At 40.0% G+C, this 18,621-nt stretch overlaps 1 long non-coding RNA gene across 1 annotated transcript in view; it reads left to right on the plus strand.

Annotated features, from left to right (window-relative positions):
* LOC307176479 overlaps positions 1–18,621 on the plus strand; it is a 172,638-nt gene that overhangs the window by 146,376 nt on the left and 7,641 nt on the right. Inside the window, exon 2 of the long non-coding RNA XR_013824790.1 lies at positions 9,679–9,844. This is a non-coding gene — a long non-coding RNA (uncharacterized lncRNA). The remainder of the gene's footprint in view (positions 1–9,678; positions 9,845–18,621) is intronic.

Consider the following 18,621-nt stretch of genomic DNA (forward strand, 5'->3'; position numbering starts at 1 on the left):
TGGGTCTGAGTTGAGCGACTGCATAGCCGGGAGAGCCAGTCACTAGGTGCTGAGGAGAGAATCAGGACTCAGATTTGGACATTTCCAGCATGAGAAACCTGTGTGACTTTAAAAAGTTCCAATTGTATGGTTGGGTCTAGAACCCAGAGGAGAGGTCTGAATGGAAAGTAGGTCAGGGAGTTTGTATGAGGAATCTTGGGATTAAACCAGAACATCCCTTTAAGATGCGCAAATTGAAGGAGTGAAGCCAGCATAGGAGACAGACAGCTAGATGGAAACCCATGCAGGAGGGGGTGGGAACATGGAGACAGAAAGGACAGGGGCCATGTCGTACGTGACAGAGCAGCCGTCAAGACTGAACTGCGAGTGTCCATGGGAGTAGCTTGCATGACTCTCTGCATCATGGTTACAGCAGGCTCTGAGCTAAGAATAGACTGAACTTGAGTCCCCCATAGAGAGATGGGGCTTCTGTGCAGGGTTGCATTGAAGCTGGGACCCAACCAGCCTGTCCTCGGCCACTGTGAGCTGTGCGAGTGGACGGTGGGATCCGAATGCCGACACTGAAAGAAGATGGACCCCGACCACGCCAGCTACATTTCCTTGACTAAGTAAGATCTGTCCCAGAGGTGTGCTAATCACTATATACCTCATGAGATCAAGCTTCTGGTTCTCTCTCTGACATGGGACCTGTTCAAGGCCCTGGATGGGCCCTAGCAATGTGGTATTCGTCATTTTGTATTCTTTTTGTTAAATGGGGTATAAAAGATTGTTAACCTTCAATCTCTACAAAGCCTGGGTCAGCCCCTGATCTTTACCATTACTTATGTGAAAAGAGATTGATGGAGGGCAGGGAGGGATAAATTGGGAGTTTGGGATTAACACATACACACTACTATATAAGTACAAAATAGATAAACAACAAGGACCTACTGTATAGCACAGGGAACTATACTCAGTATTTTGTAATAACCTATAAAGGCAAAGAATCTGAAAAAAATAGATATATATGTGTGTATAACTGAATCACTTTGCTGTACACCTGGAACTAACACAGCATTGTAAATTAACCACACTTCAATAAAAAAAAGAGATTGATGGGTATTTTTGTTTATATTTAAGGAAATTGCTAAGCATACCTTTGTTATGTATAATATAGTGTAAATTTAATTCTATCCAATGAATTGTCTTCTAATCTTTTAAAAAATATCAAATGGAAAAACAGCATAGGTTTTACATTTTAAGAAGTACCAGATAAATCCAACTGTCCTATACTGCCACTCTCATGGAGTCAAGATTGTGAATGTAAGGGAATAACATTCATTCAATTTATCACAAACAGAGGGAAGTATCTGTCTCCCTCGGCCACTCTCCTTTAGCTTAACACAAGCAATATGTTTGGATTGTGACTAGTTTAAAATGTAAACTTCTAAAAGTAAAGCTGGGCAGGTTGGCAGCAAAATATTGGTGGATAAAGACATGAGCTCCTTTTTTTTTTTAAGAATGCACTTGGAAGTTAATCCTTAGAGTGACACATTCACAGGTCAGAACACGTGGTGAAAATGAAGATTGAATGTCAAGATTTGTTTGATAGAAACAAATTAATATGTATTCCAAGTAGCAAAACAGAGAATAGGAAGAATGTTCGTTGTATGGTTTGTTTCAGGACACCACTGTAAAGATTGGTAAACTAACAACCTCTTGTTTGACATTTGCAGGAAGGATGTTGGATGGAATAAGTCTCCTTGGCCTTCTTGCCTTGGATCTGAGGCCTTATTTGGGCATATTGCTCTGTGCTATATGAGCAGATGCACCACAAGAGTAAATAAAACTCTCTCCTCCTGGTGTCTGGGTCCAGATACTCTGAGGTCAGGATACAGCCCTTTTAACCTTCACATACACAGCACAGCAAGCACTGAGCACGGTGGAGGGGACCTTCAGGTGAGATTATAAAAGCAATTCGGAGTGCAAAGGGCCAAAGAAAAGTATCTTAACTCGGGCTGCCATAACGAAATCCCATAGCCTGGGGGGGCTTAAACAGAGGTGTTTATTTCTCAGAGTCTGGAAGCTGGAAGTCTGAGATCAGGGCGTCAGCAAGATCAGGTTCTGGGGAGGGTCCTCTTCCAGGCTTGCAGATGGCCAGCTTCTCACCTTGGCTTGCAGGACAAAGAGAGAGTGCTGGTCTCTGGTCCTCTTCTTATAAGGGCATGACTTCCATCATAGGGGCCCCACCCTCATGACCTCACCTAAACCTCCTCACTTCCCAAAGGTCCCATCTCCAAATATCATCACAATGGGTGGGTAAAGCTTCAACATATGGATCTGGGGGGACACAGCTATCAGACCATAACAAGAAGCAAGTTCAAAGCAAGAAAAAAACACTACTGAACTTGGGACTATCTGTCCACCTACAGGATCACTCCATTTTTATATGAAAACAATTCTATTGTTTTGATTTCTTTTTTTTCTCCCTAGTTTTTTTCTTTCTTTCTAATTTTATTCCTTCTCTCCTCCCTCCCTCCCTCCCTCCCTCCCTTCCTCCCTCCCTCCCTCCCTTCCTCCCTCCCTCCCTTCCTTCCTCCCTCCCTTCCTTCCTTCCTTCCCTTCTGTTACTGGCATCAACAATTTGCAATTAATGGACTAAAAGTTATTCTGTTTTTGTTTTTCCTGAGGTCAAACCCATTAAAGGCAAATGGGCTTTAAGCAGCCCTTCATCCAACTGTAACTTAATCTGTAATTTTCTATTTCTAATATAGAAAAAAAGCCCTATATGCAGAAAATTGAACATGAATTAGACAATTCTTTCCTATTAAAAGATGAAAGCTTAAGGGATAAAAGAATCCAGTGTGTCAAATTAAAAACGAGGGTATATAATATTTTAAATAAGTGTCGTTTAAGCTGTTTAATAGAACCTACCTGAGGGTACATGAGACATAGGTGACAGTAATAGTTACTAGAGCACTAATAGTTCAGCTCTCCAAAATGAAAGTTTTAATTGCATCCTTTAAAAATTTGACCATCAAATATTGTAAAGATCTTTTCTAGAAAACAACGCATGCACATTTTTCTTTATGTAAGTTTGACGCTGGCCAAATCATAGGTCAGTAATTAAATGCTCGTCCGTTTATAAAATTGAAAAAAAGGCATTTAAAATCATTTAGCGTGCATTAGCCCAGGAAGTAAAACATTTTGCTCCTTACATTCCTACGTATTTGGCCGATTACTTCACTTATTCTCAGTTATTAATGTTGATGGGACACTCTTTATTGTAATATGACAGGTTATTAAATCTTAAGGCCACCCACCATAATTTATGTTGCCATAGTTTGTAATACTGGAATCAGAATCGGTACTTAAGACGTTTTTGTGTGGGACAGAGAGGAATGAATAGCTTCTTTTTTCTCACTGAAAGGCCTCCTTCTTTCTTCTTCTGTTTAGGAGAGCTTTGGCTCTACAGGAGCTTGACCGGACATTTGGTCTCTTTCAACATCTGACTAGACCCTTTGGAAACTCCTCTGATTGCTTTGCCTTTATTGCTTTTCCCTTAGCCTGGCTTGTCGAAATACTTTATCTTTACATAGACACCCACCTCTGCTTCCTGTTTCAATCACTTCTATGTCATGCTAAAGAGAAAACAACCAAAATAAAATACAATAATTAACGCTGGCAGTGTTGGGTTCTTTAAAGAAGTAAAGCTCCTTAACTGTCAGCTCATGAAACAGTCTTATTTTGTAGGTTGGTGTGACTTTATACCAGTATAAAAAGCATAATTGTTACGTATAATAAATATGGATAAATAAGGAATTACTGACTTCAACCACCTAGGCACTAAAATGGCCAAATTCCTGACCACTCACCCCCTGAGGCTTGCTCTTTCCACACTGTTCCAATTCAACAATTGACAATGTCTTCTTTTCAGTTGCTTAGGGATCAGATCGAGTTATCTTTGGTGTCTTTCCTCTCACAGCAAATCCTGTTCACTTTACCTTCAAACTATCTACAATCCGAGTCTTTTCACCACCTCTGTGCATCCCACACTGGTCCCAGCCACTATGACACTGGCTAGACGTCCTGTAGCCTCCAGGCTCTTTCCTTCCGTTCCCCCTTTGCCCCCTTAGAATCCACGCTCGATTGATGATCCTTTTCTTATCTGGGCCGATTGATCCCCTCTGCTCAATCCTGACACTTCTCACGCAAATTCAAGCAAAAGCCAGAGCCTCCGAATGGTGGCCTGAGGTTTCTGACCTCACCCCCTTCCCCTCCAGCTTTTGTCTCTCCTCTCCCACCCTGGACCCCTCGCTGATCTTCCCAACTCAGGGCCTTAGCACTTGCTATATTTTCCACCTGAGAATGTTCTTCCCTCCTTTACCATTAGGGCTGCTACTTCACCTCTTGGTGGTTGGCTGGTACTCAAATATCCTGACTGCTTTGTTAAAAACCTTCAACCCTCCTATCACATGCTATGTACACATATGATATATTGATACATTGTGTATTTATTGGACGTCTGTTTCCCCGTCCGCCAATGACCACCATAGATTGTGAATGCGATGACATCAGAGGTATGACTCTTTTATCCAGTGATGTACCGTCAGTGGGAGAACGCGTACATGGCGCATACATGGACACGCCCCCCCCTCCAAAATACTGGCAGAATGAAGAGTTGATAACGAATATTTCTAAAATCTCTTCTTAAAAACGTCTGTAATCCTATTTTCTCTTCCCTGCAGTAGGGCTCCCTTTATATGACTTAAGCCCTCCTGTACCTAGAATGCCCGTCACCCATCTTTGCCTATCCCACGGGCTAGCTGCTCTTTCTGCATCTAAGTCGCTGGATGACACCTGCTTGAAATTCTTTCCCCTCTTCCAGAGACTTACTGGTGCCGTGTCATGCCTTGTTTCTTGTGTATTTATGTGTCTTAACTTACGTGTATGTTAAATTCCTTTAAAGCAAAGGACATACCTTACCCAGGCCTTGGTGCATCTTGTTATTACTATTTGCTCAAGAAATGCTTGTTGAATGACTAAACGAAGATGTGAATAAAGGGGAAAGAAATGAACGAAAAATGCTGTGCTCTTTAGCAAATAGGAAGAGTGTACAAAACTTGAAAAGGATTTATTTAGAGTTATTAGAAAAATCTCAAATACATATTGATGCATTATGCTGCCCATACTTTTTTTTTGCTGTACGTGGGCCTCTCCCGTTGCGGAGCACAGGCTCCAGATGCGCAGGCTCAGCGGCCATGGCTCATGGGCCCAGCCGCACCGTGGCATGTGGTATCTTCCCGGACCGGGGCACGAACCCGTGTCCCCTGCATCGGCAGGTGGACTCTCAACCACTGCGCCACCAGGGAAGCCCTGCCCATACTTCTTAATCATACTCATCTTGGGTGCTTTTTCATCTGACTGAACTTCTTTTGGATTATTTATTCAGAACTTTGTGTTATCAAAGCTGAGTCACATTTTAAAGGTGAAACTTCTTTCTTCCCCCTACCCCAATAATGATTCTTTTTTTCCTATTGGAGGTTAACTTTTATTTATTACTTTTTATTTTATTATCTTTAATTATCTTTGGTTTAAGTAAATTAAACTTGAAGAAGTTTTCTAAACAAAGCCAAACGATTATCACATAGTTCTTAAAGGAAATTTTTTTTTTTTACACACTAATTCAGGTGTTTGTTACACAGTTTATTTTTTATGTAATTTAATGAAAGCAATTTATATAACTCATGATTGGACTACTCAGGAAAATGGAATAATATTTAAGCTTTCATAACAGGAGAGTTTTTGTTCTTCAGTAAAGATTACAACAAAAATTCCAACTGGGAAAACTCTTTCTTATAGATTTGTTTTGAAGTTATGTGTATGTGAGTTTATTGTGTGTGTGTGAGTCTGTGTATCTTTGTGTGTTTACACATAAAATATCTGTTTAAATGATATATTTATATGGTGGAATCAGCCCATGTTAAAAAAAAAAAAAAAAGCCTGATGTCCTGGAAAGATTTTTCACCTAGAAATCAATAGACATTAGTCCTTACATAGTAACATTTATGTAACTGCCACGATGTATTGAACGTCTGTTTTGTACTCAGTGCTCTGCACCCATTAATCCTTACAATAAATGTGTGAAACAAGCGCTATTATCCTGTTTTGAAGATTAGGAAATGGAGGCACAAAGAAAATAAGTGATGACAATGACAATCATCAGGACCAAAGCCATTCAGCTGATAAGGGTCCACGTGACTCGAATGCCCATGTACTGAAGTTTGCCAACAAAATCTAGCTCTGTCATTAGCCAGCTTTGGTATCTCAAGAAGGTCAGTTGATGGGTACAGTGTAAATAGTGCCCTTTAGAATGACCCAGTAGAGCTGCCATGCTTCTATTAGCCTCAGTATCTTTACTTGTAAAATAGGTACTGTAATAGCTGTTCTGTTACCTCACAGTTGATTTACCGTAGAATGTTCACACCATTCAATAAATAACACCAGTGTAAATCGTAGTATTATGGCTCTATTTTAAAGTTTATAAATAGGAGTTTCAGGGTTCAGAAGGAGGTTCTGGGAGAGTAGAGCATCTGCAGAGGACATGGCAGCTCTGCACCCTCACCCCATGCCTCGCCCTGTGCATCTCTTCCATCTGACTGTTCCTGAGTTATATCCTTTTATAATAAACCAGTAATCTAGTAAGAACCAAAAAAAAGATATAAATATAGTAAGGTCAGTATTCTAATTTGAATTATTTCACATAATTTAGTCTTAGTAGCACAGATACAGTTTATCCTCAGATCAAACAACCCTGTTCTGACTACTAATTCCTCTCTTTCCATTATATTACTTATGCACATTAATTTTTCCCATCCTAGATCGTTTGCTTCTTTGAGGGAAGGAACTACATATTTCTCCCGATGCCAAGCCTTCCTGGGATGCTCAATTCTAAGATTCATCTAAGTAATTTATTTCCAGATCTGGGATAGTTTGCTCTCAAACGTTTCCTTGGTTTATGTTTTAAGAGTTCACTTAATTCCTTTGATTTTCAGGTTGACCCCACTGCAGCCGTGTTACTTCAGACTCTTTCAGATTTCTTGGCTAAGTTCATACAGGGTCATAAACAAATCTTTTAATTATATACTTTTCCTGTTCCTGTTTTTATAAAACATGATTAAAGCTTATTTAAAAATACAAGATTTAACTTTTTTATTTCAACTGACAAGAATTGCCGGTAAGATTTCATTTTTCTAAAGTCAATATTTTTGAACTATTTTAAATACATTCACAATATATGGGCTTAAACAATCTGGGAGGTGTGAGGGAAGTAACATTACATACCACTGCTTGGAAGAATTCCTGGTGAAAAACGGATACCTTAGACCTACATGGGATGGTATTTGTTGTGTAGCCACCTGGTGTGGAGGGAAGAGTTCAAATTCTGAAATTTGTTCCCAGCCTTCCCCTTACCTCACCCATGAGGAAGGGTAGGACTCAGCTCTGGGTGAATGGGAAGCCAGGTGCTTTCCCAGCTGTGACCCAGCTGCATGTGTTCTCAGCCTGAACCAATGGAGAAGTGTAAGCCATCTTGAATTAATCATGCTTTTACCTTGTTGGAGGAACCTCCACAGCTGCGCTGACACTTGACCTCGGACCGAGTCTTTCTTAATGACTCGCACGCATGGACAGAGGTGGGGTATGCTAACACAAAACTGCAGGGATGACGCTTAATCCTCAGCTGCTACACAGGATGGGCGAGGATGGGCCTTGTTAAGGTCTGTGCAAAACCAGGGATGGAAAGCAGAAACCAGCCCCACATTTGTTTTTTCTCTCTTTCTCCGTATTTAGTTTAGAACCGACAGTGGACTCTTAGACACGTCAGTTCATGAGATTCAATACTGTAGAGCCAATTACTGATTTTATTTTTTAAGAAACCACAACACCTTCGCTTTGGGTACCATCCTCCCCTGAGTATCATGCAGTACCTACCTACCATGGGCCTCATGTGACAATCCTGGATCCTGTGCAGGGCAAAAGCGACCTAACACCTATTTTTTACCTAAGAGCCTCTGAGGGCTATGTTAGCTTAACTGGGGAGTAGTTAATAAGTTATCAGGAAGAATTTACCCATGTATATTTTAACGGTCTTTTATCATATCACCACAAACTATAAAGCAATAAAACACAATAAAGAGTCATTCTAATATTAGTTTAAATGATTTTAGAAACAATAGAATTCACTGGCCAACTGTGTCTGAAAACTTTTGGTAAAAGCCAAAGTGTGATGCCCTTATCTTGACTTTTTTCAGTTCATTTCTTTGAAGCCTAGTTGTTTTATGAATGTGCATTGAAATGTAGCTAAAGAATTCCATTGCAGTTAGAACACTTACTGCAGGGGATGCCCATGTAAGTAACCTGCAGTGAAGACATACTTTGCTCTCTACGTGGTATGCTAGGTACAGAAGTAACTCTATTGAAACACTAATTTCTGTGGCCAATATGAACTTACATCCTTTCCACAAAGGACAGAAAAGTAGGTACTAGCAAGTCAAACAAACATAGACATCCCAGTTAGTCAGTTTAAGGGCAAAATGTAAAGTCTATTCTATGAGTCTGATGCATTTGCTTTGACAAAATGTGTACTGTATCAGACCAGAAATCTAGGGAAATAGATTTCTCAACACAAGTTCTTTCACCAGGTAGAATTCTATAATAAGCAACACATGAATCAGATGTAGAAAAAGTTAAACCAAACATAATAATTCAAAAGCATTTTTGCTTTAGATTTGGGAAAAAAGGAAATCAACCTGAATTATTTGTGTTTTAGAAAGTGTATGCTTTCAGCAAACACGTAACACACACATACACGTGCACATACACGCAAGCGTACACACACATAAAGACACATATACACTGAGCATACATTTACATACCAACATAAATTACTGTTAAGTTCACTCTTGGTCAGTAATAAAATGCAAACGAATTTTTCTTTCTCTTGAATTGCTTGTATTTTTGTTCTGTGGGCCCAAGCATATGCTCAGCTCACGTGAGGAACACTCAGTAGATAATTGTTAACTTTGACTTAACTGAATTGAACGAGTTCAGGACTGTGTAACAGAATCCCTGATTTAGGGAAAGCCATTTACATTGGTAGTAGTGGACTAAACGAAGTAAACATTTTTAGCGTCAAGTGGTACGTTTTCCGTGGTACGTTCCGTTTTCCGTGGTACGTTCAGCACTTACGTAGATGCAGGCACAGGGGACAGAATATCCTAAGGTTGTAAAAGCGTGTTGATCATTGGCTTCTAAAGTAACACCTTTAAAAAACAAAAACAAGTGACTATTTTGATTCCCTTTGTCTTGTTCTATCTTCAGCTTCTCTGACACAGTATCAGTTTTTCTAATAAATCTCTAACACAGGAAGGAAACAATGCCTAGCCTTCTGGAAGTGGGGCAAACTGTTAACTAAAGCAAAGTGCATCATTTTGCCAAACCTGGGGAAAAGTTAACATGAAAAGAGGACAAGCTAAAACAATTCTTAGGATTTTGTTCTGTGAATTTCCAAATTTGGCCTTCATTTCCACGTAAAGATCTTTGTAGAGTCTAAATTTCTCTTTCAAAGCATTCTTTTTGATTTTTTCTCATTGAGGAACAAGCAAACTACAGAGAGGGCTTCTATTTTTTGCTCTTTAGGTTAAACCGGCAGAAGCAAAGGGTCTCTGTTTTCCTGAAGTGTGACACCTCCTACATGGAAACGAGGACAGGATAAACTGGGGCATCTGAAGTGACCTCTTCCGGGCAGGATGTGGAAGTGTGATGCGTCTCCTTGAGCAAGACCTTCCAAAATGCTTAATCTAAGGTAAATAATATTTCAGTATCCTCAGGTGGAGAACCAAAATTCCTGAAAGCTTTCTTGGGCAAGGAAAAGGTCAGCAAAAATAGCCAAAATAAAGTGGAAAACCAGATAAGATTATCACACAACAGACCTAAGAACTGCCTGGTGGTGAAGGTCAGACTCTGCAGAAATGTTGGGTCAACAAGCGAGCCATATAGCAACCAGGGGTGTATGTAGTTTATTGGTCTCATGGAAACAAAATATTGATCAGACAGGTAGTGCCACTTAATAATCTTCAAATGCTTGGCAGATAATTGGTTACTGATTTGAAGAATACAGCAGATAATTTTTAAATAATTTCTTCGGTGTGAAAAAAATCATCATTTCAGTATACTGAGCCCTGAACAATGCGAAGAATTGCAAATTGCTAATTCAAGTGGTTTTATGGTAGAGTCATAATTCCCTTTTAAGATAGAAACCTTTATCAGGAAGACGTTCAGGGTTGGGTCTTTTCTTTGCCTTTTGAAACTATAAAAACAGATGAAGGGCAGGGCAAATGTAAAGAGAGTTACATGTACACAAATCCACCCCAAAACAGATACATTCACGTAGATTCATAGGATATTTCCTGCAATTTTGCGTTTATCATAAAAGAATGGGGAGTCTTGGGTTTTAACCATAGAGTAGATTCGACTCTACTTAGATTCCAGGCACGAATACAAATTTTTCTGCAGATGTAACACTTTCTCAAAGGGAAATCCTTTTGAAGTCTAGGAAAAAAGCAGAGACCCAGGTGAATGGTTTTTCTCTGAGGACTGAGCTTACAGTCTGGCTCATTGAATAATATGGACCAGGTAAGGCATTTTCATAAAACCTGAGACCATGATGATTTTCAGCTTGCTTTTTAGAATAAAGAAAATCAACAGTGGTATTTTCTGACATACAAAAGCCATCCCTTTTCCCACCATTAATTATTTGTCTGATTTTAGAATCAATTCGGTATTTACCGGACATCAAAATACCTTAAGAAGGTCTCCTCTACTCCGTGTGTCTCTCACCCACTGACAGTTTACTTTGTGTTCAGAATTTGCATAGAGCTGCCAATTGCATGATAAAAAGGAAAAGGAAAAGGAGTTTGTTTTTGCTTCTTTGGTTTCAATTAACATCTGCCATCTTCCTGACCTGAATTCTGACAACACAATTGCTATGAAATATTGGTCTGAACTTAAAACCAGAAATCCTGAGTGTAGGTTTCTGCCAAATAGGTGCTAGTTAGAACCAGCTGCCTGAAGCGGAACTACTAAATGCTTGAAGGTTGCCTCTGATCTGAGCCGGTCTCTGACAGAGCCCTTTAAAAGGAGAAACTTCCAGGGCAAATACGACTCCAGGATGGATGAAGATTTATCTGTAGCCTGATCAATGGGTCATTTCTCTTCTTGTTTAATTCATCATTGGGTAGATCCCAAACCTAAGCAGCAATAATGAACGAGAGCTATATTTAGAAACTTAAAGCAATTGTCTCGGGATTTAGATGGTGGTGGGAAAGTGTATGCGTTTGAGGGTGTGAAAGGAAAGAAATGGGATATCAGTAAATCCGAAGGCTACAATTATAGACACAAGTTTGGGAAAGAGGCCTTAACTGTGGGTGTATGATGGAAATTGCAAGTCAAAACAGTCTCAAGGGCTTCCCCGGTGGCACAGTGGTTGAGAGTCCGCCTGCCGATGCAGGGGACACGGGTTCGTGCCCTGGTCAGGGAAGATCCCACATGCCATGGAGCAGCTGGGCCCGTGAGCCATGGCCGCTGAGCCTGCGCGTCCAGAGCGTGTGCTCCGCAACGGGAGAGGCCACAACAGTGAGAGGCCCGCGTACCTCAAAAAAAAAAAAAAAAACAGTCTCAAATCACTCCTCGACGTAATTGTGCCACAGGTGACCCTGAATCATCAAAAACAATCAAAAGTTTAACTAATAGAAAAAATTCTCAGTGGGTAGAATTGGCCATGGTTATCTCATTAAGCACACAGTTCTGTTTTCGACATAATTAGTCATCTAATTACTCATCCAAAATTAGTTAGTGCATTCATATGCCTAATTAATTATAATTTCATTCAAACTGCCCTGTTGGTAATGCTTTTGTTCTCTGTTCCAACAAATCAAATTACAGAGGGACAGATTTGATTTGGAAATTGGTTTGGGTTGAGTAAATTGGTTTGGGTTGAGTCTCATCTTAAACATATTAAAATATTAATGAATAAAACTGTGAGAGTATTAATTTCCATAGTAAAGCTAACTCACCCAAATGTTAAATATTTCCAAGGAACCCCGGTTTCAAACGTGAGAACCATGAATCTCCCAGAGCCTCAGAGGGCTGAGGATGAAAGAGCAAAATCTGAGCTCAAATATGCCTGTTACTAGGGGTGGAACCCTGTGCAAGTGGGAATGAAAATCAGTGCAGCACAGAAAACCTGGGGGTGGAAGGCCGTTGGGTTTCTTATGAACAATACAGACTGTTCCCTGTTGTTGGTGCATTGTTCATGGCTAACCAGGAAAGATTATTCTAACAAGATGGTTTCTAAAAGTTGTTTGATAGTTAATCTACAACTTTAGTATTTTTCCTGGGAAAAATATTAAGCAGCTCTTTTTGGGGGGATGGACCGTGCACTAGTCACTACGCTAAACGTTTTGAATTTTGACTCATTTAAACCTCAACTGGCCTTTGAGGAGGGTACTGTTGTTGGCCTCATTTCACAGAAGAGGCACAGAAAGATTAGATCATGTGCTTGAAGCCACCAAAGAGAAGCAATAAAAACTGTTCTCTTAGAAAATCAGCCTTTGTGCAATCTTTTATGAGTTTTGTCCAGGAAACATCGTGGAAATAAAACACCTCTGACTATGAAGATTGATTATGAAGAATATTAATAAGGATTGGCTCTTTTTTCTCTTTTTTTTTTGGCCATACTTGTGATTTGCATCCACCTTCATGCTGGACCATGGAAAAGGTATCAGACAGTTGCCCACTGCCTGCCTCAAAGTTTGTGTGTCCTAATGGGACAGTGTATGAGATCAGGATCTTATCTTTCAGAAAAATAAAGGATAATTATGGAGGCTCCCTGCTTTGAAGTAAATCTGAATTCTAATAAGGAATGAGAAGATGAAATGAAGAAGAGAATGCTGGTTGCATTCAGCCAATTGCTGTCAGAAAGACAGGAGTGATGGGACAAACCTTGAGAATGCTCACCCGGTATCTGTTACTAACCGCTATCCCGACAAATTGTCCCAATTCCTGAAATACTGGGCTGCTTTAGTATGGTTTAAGGCTGGCCTTGAATTACCACCTCTACCTTAACCTTAGAACTTACAGCGTCTCTGGGACTTGTCAACACCCTCCAAAGTAGTTTGTATGCAAGCGTTCGCTGCTTCATGACTTAGTTAAAAAGAATGCAAACACGTATGAAATATCTGTATTTCCATGCTGGTTGGATCATCGTGAGGCTAAATAAAAGGCAGCATGATCTAGTGGCCAGAGCACTCTATGAGGCCCGACTTCTAGTCTCAAATTTGTTCCTAATTAGCAATGTGACATGGCAAGGCACTTAATTTCCCTGCATCTCTATTTCTCTTTTGTAAGATGAAGGGATTGATCTTTTCAGGTCTAAGAAAATATGACATGAATGACCTGGCAAAAATGATTTCACTTCAATTGCTTTATGCACATAATAGTAATAAGAATAGAAATAATAATGAACACATCATCATAATAATGAATAATAATAATGAGCAACAGGGATTGCTGGAGGGCAATAAGTGAAATGATGGTTTGGATAATATAAAATGACTTGATGAAGGAAATGACTTTGATGTGTAAGCATATAGTCACCTTTGTCCTTCCTCTTTCAAAATTAGCAGTTAAATGCATTCCCTGGACGCTTTACGCACGAGAGAAGACTGTTCATTTCTAACTACACTGTAAACTGTGTTAAAAAAAATCTACTTTTTACAAAATGAGCCACTGACTCATCTTTGTATTATAGTTATAAAAGGAAAAATTTAAACTCCTCAAGGGAAGGAGACAAAGCAAGAGAACCCAATTACCTGGCTGAAACTGTACAAATATCACTTCGCACACCCAGCCTCAGAACAATAGGTATTGTAATGAATTACCTTTTTCCATGAAAGGCCTCAGTTTCTATCCCCTGGTTTGCTATTTTCTCCTAAGGTTGCCATCCTGTCTGAGCTATAAAGACATGATGCATTGGTTTCCTTTCCTTGTCTCCACCTTTTGAATTTGGTACAAAAATTAAACCATTCATCTTCTTTTTTCTCAAGAGCTTTCTTGCCTTAATGAATATTTTTTTGAGAAGGAAGGAAAGAAAAGAGTGAAGGTGAAATATACAAAGAGACTAGGGAAAAATCTTAAAGGGGACACAAATGTGAGAGGATAAAGGTGAGAAGGAGAGAGAGTCAAAGCAGAGAATCAGAAAATTAGAAGAGAAGGGAAGGGGCTACAACGCAGGGCTCTGTGCACATCCTTCTTCATTTGTTAGTTTTCCACATCCCTCTCTTCCCCACTTTAACCTTCTCTTCCTTCTCTACTTCGGCTTGTGGGCTTCAGAACTCAACCGAACTAGAAAGGCTCCTTGTCATTCTTCCCAGATCCTCTTTGAATGAGGAAATAAAATCAAGTCTATGCATAATTGCTCTGTGCTGTGCAAAAAGCATTTTCCTGAAGGGAGCTTTATACTGTATTCATTTCAGCTACTAATGTGTGTATAATATGCCTTCATTCCTAATTATTTTGTCACCATTTTGTTAAGTGTCCAGGATCTACATTTGAACTAAGACACTTATCAAATTAACACAGTTTCATGGTTGATATGTTCAATTTCTCACCACTGGACTTTTTAATTTTCTTTCTTTTTTTGTTAATTAACTGGCTCCTTTCTGGTCCTTTCCCCAAATCATACAAAGAGGAGAACAATACCCTTGTTTTACATTCATGAATACGTTCCATAAATACCCAGGCATTAAGGGTTGCTAAAGAGTGCCCTTTCCTGCAGCAACGTTTTCATTGTAGTCTTTCTTCCTTGATTTCTAACCCATCAATGACATTTATTTATTCACAGGTTAGGATCTTCAGTTCAGTTGGAAACAGAAAAATTTTCATAGCTTTTTCAACAACTAATTGCTTGAACTCAGCAGTCTCAGGTACAAAAGGAAAGGAACTTTGCATTAATGAAAAGAAAAGGGACATCTAAAATTCTAGCTGACATTAAACTATGAAAAGAAGGAAGATAGGTTATTTTTTTTTAAGTTGTCAAACAGAAATGGTAGAAATGAAGGAGTAATCGCAGAATGAAAGAGGAAGTAATTACAAGACCCAGAATAATTAATTTCTTAAATTCGCTATAGAGCTTATTCATTGTGAAGTACTTTGCACAGTTTCTGTCATGGATTAAGGGCCCTGAACACATTTGTTTCTACACAGGAGGGTGGCAGTTTGCCTCCTGTGAGATTCAGTGCTGCCTCGGAGCAGATTCTGAGGCAAAGTAACCATATTAATTCTCAAGTTTAGAAATTCATCTTGATGACACCAAACTGGCTGAGGTGATCTGTGTGCACCCCCATCTGGATAAGCATCATTTCAAAACCAGCTTTATTGAGGTATAATTTACATACCATAAAATTTACCCTTTTAAGTGTATGACTCAATGAATTTTAGTAAGTTGACAGAATTCTGTGAACTTTACCATAATCCAGATTTAGAACATTTCCATCATCCCAAAAAGATCCTCTGTATTCATTTCCAGTCAATATCCATTTCTGCCCCCTGGCCCAGGCATCACCAATCTTTCCTTATATATTTGCCTTTATAGACACTTCATGTAAACAGAAGCATGCAATGTGTGGTCTTTTGTGTCTGATTTCCAGCACTTACCCTCACCTTTACTGTTAGAGCAGTTCTTCCAACAGGTTTGTTCTAAATTATGGCCCCTCCTACAATCAGTTTTGCCAGTTCTGCTCTATTGGGTGGTAACCTTCACTGGTTATAAAGATGAACAAGCACCACATCATGCTAAGGTGAAAAGGTAACTTTTTATTTTATTCTATAAATTTATTTATTTATTTTTGGCTGCGTTGGGTCTTCGTTGCTGTGCTCAGTCTTCTCATTGCTGTGGCTTCTCTTGTTGCGGAGCACGGGCTCTAGGCGCGCAGGCTTCAGTAGTTGTGGCACGTGGGCTCAGTAGTTGTGGCTCGCAGGCTCTAGAGCGCAGGCTCAGTAGTTGTGGCGCACGGGCTTAGTTGCTCCTCGTCATGTGGGATCTTCCTGGACCAGGGCTTGAACCCGTGTCCCCTGCATTGGCAGGTGGATTCTTAACCACTGTGCCACCAGGAAAGTCCGAGGTAACTTTTTGAATGATTAAAAGAATATTACCAAGAGTGGGAAGTGAGAACAAGCACAACTACAAGAATGGTTGGGTGTATGTATAAAATATTTATTTGGAAGGAAAAAAATGGCAGCATTTAGTGTAGCATTTAAAAAAAACTGCAGAGATGAACACTGATACGTGTGACTTTTTCTGAAGACATTTTTAATAGTGTATTATTTTTAATTTTTAAAATAAAATGACCAGCAATTTTTCCAAAGTACTATTTTATAGTTACTGAATTTAAAATGGGCTCTTCCTTGTGGATGATGTTTGATTTTGTTTTTTTAAACAAAGTTTTCACTTATTGAGGGGTTTGACTGCTCAATATCATAGCATACTGTAGTATTTTTACAGATTCAGGATTGTTTCTGGGGAAAAATCCTGACTGAAATTCAGTGGAAACACATCTATGGTCTTGAAATAAATGTACAAAATATTGGGACCTTCCATTCAAATGAGGTGGGGATACAGCCAGTGATAGCCGGGCCATATTGGAGCCCAAAGTGAAAGGTAGAGTTTGTGCCCTTGTATCCATGAAGGGTAAAGTATGTGCCCTTGTATTCGTGCTTTTATTATTTTTAAAATAAATTTTATTTTTAAAAGTAGTTTTAGTATTACAGGAAAATTAAAAAGATAGTCCAAACAGTTCCCATATACCACCTTACCCAGTTTCCCCTGTTATTCATGTCAGTACGGTACATTTGTTACAATTAATAAACCTATCTTGGTACATTATTACTAAGTAAAGTCCATAGCTTATTCAGATCACCCTAGTTTTAACCGAATGTTTTCTTTCTAGTCCAGGATCCTGTCCAGGATGCCACATAACACTTCATCCTCATGTACCCGTAGGCTCCTCTTGGCTGTGATAGTTTCTTTTTTTTTTTTTTTTGCGGTACGTGGGCCTCTCACTGTTGTAGCCTCTCCCATTGAGGAGCACAGGCTCCGGATGCGCAGGCTCAGCGGCCATGGCTCACGGGCCCAGCCGCTCCGCGGCATGTGGGATCTTCCCGCACTGGGGCATGAACCCGTGTCCCCTGCATCGGCAGGCAGACTCTCAACCACTGCGCCACCAGGGAAGCCCTGTGATAGTTTCTTAGACTTGTTTTTGGTGCCCTTGACAGTCTTCAGAAGGACTGGTCAAATATTTTGTAGGACTCCCCTCTGTTGGAATTTGTCTAGTAGTTTTTTCCCAGGATTTGACTGGGATAATGTGTTTTAGGGAGGAAGACCACAGAGGTAAAGTCCGTTCTTGTATCATATCAAACGTACATGCTGGCAACATGAATTATCACTGGTGATGCCAACCTTGACACAGGACTGAGGTCGGGTCTGTCAGGTTTCTCCGCTGGAAAGTTACTTTTCTCCCTATTTCCATACCGTCCGTTTTTGAGAGAAGTCACTCTTCACGGCCCATATTTAAGCAGAGGGAGGTTATGCCCCACCTCCTTGAGGGTAGCATATCCACATAAATTATTTGCATATTTGTCTGTTCTCCCCTATTTATTTATTTACTTATTTATTTTGTCATTTATTTATATGAGTATGAGCTCATAGCTGTTTGGATGTTTATTTTATACTTCGGGTTATGTCCCAGTCTATGTCGCTGTTCAAATTGTTGTAGTCTGGGCCATTGAGAGCTCCTTTTTGTGGTTCCTGTGTCGCTCTGGCACCCCCATCCATGTAGGGTTTGGGGAGTTTTTGCACTTTTTGTTTTGTCGCACCACCAGATGCTACAGGCACATCATGTATATTTCCTGCCCCTGTCATAAATTCAGCCAGTTCTCCTGGGAGCCCTCCCTGATTCCTTTTCCTAGACAATGGTATTAGAAACCAAGATCTGGGCATTAGATGTGCTTGTTGCTTCTGCAGTGTCATTGCTTCTAGTTTCTTCAGCTGTCAGAACAAGGAAATATAAGTTATGCCCCTGATATTTTGAAATGAGAAAACACACTTTTTATAGGAGCTGAGATAGCTGGTAATCTGAAAATAAATTCTTCTACATGAATAATATACTCATTTCTGATTTGTTTTCATATTAACATATGTGAACATTTCAGATTGAATATTTGCCAGGTAATTCCATTTAGGATACTTTCATTCAACAGATATTTTCACAACATTCTTTTTTTTTTTTTGCGGTACGCGGGCCTCTCACTGTTGTGGCCTCTCCCGTTGCGGAGCACAGGCTCTGGACGCGCAGGCTCAGCGGCCATGGCTCACGGGCCCAGCCGCTCCGCGGCATGTGGGATCTTCCCGGACCGGGACACAAACCCGTGTCCCCTGCATCGGCAGGCGGACCCTCAACCACTGCGTCACCAGGGAAACCCCACAACATTCTTTTGAATGTTTTTTAGGGGAATTAAATTTAGATG

This window comes from Stenella coeruleoalba (assembly GCF_951394435.1).
Source record: "Stenella coeruleoalba genome assembly, chromosome: 18".
Lineage (NCBI taxonomy): Eukaryota > Metazoa > Chordata > Mammalia > Artiodactyla > Delphinidae > Stenella > Stenella coeruleoalba.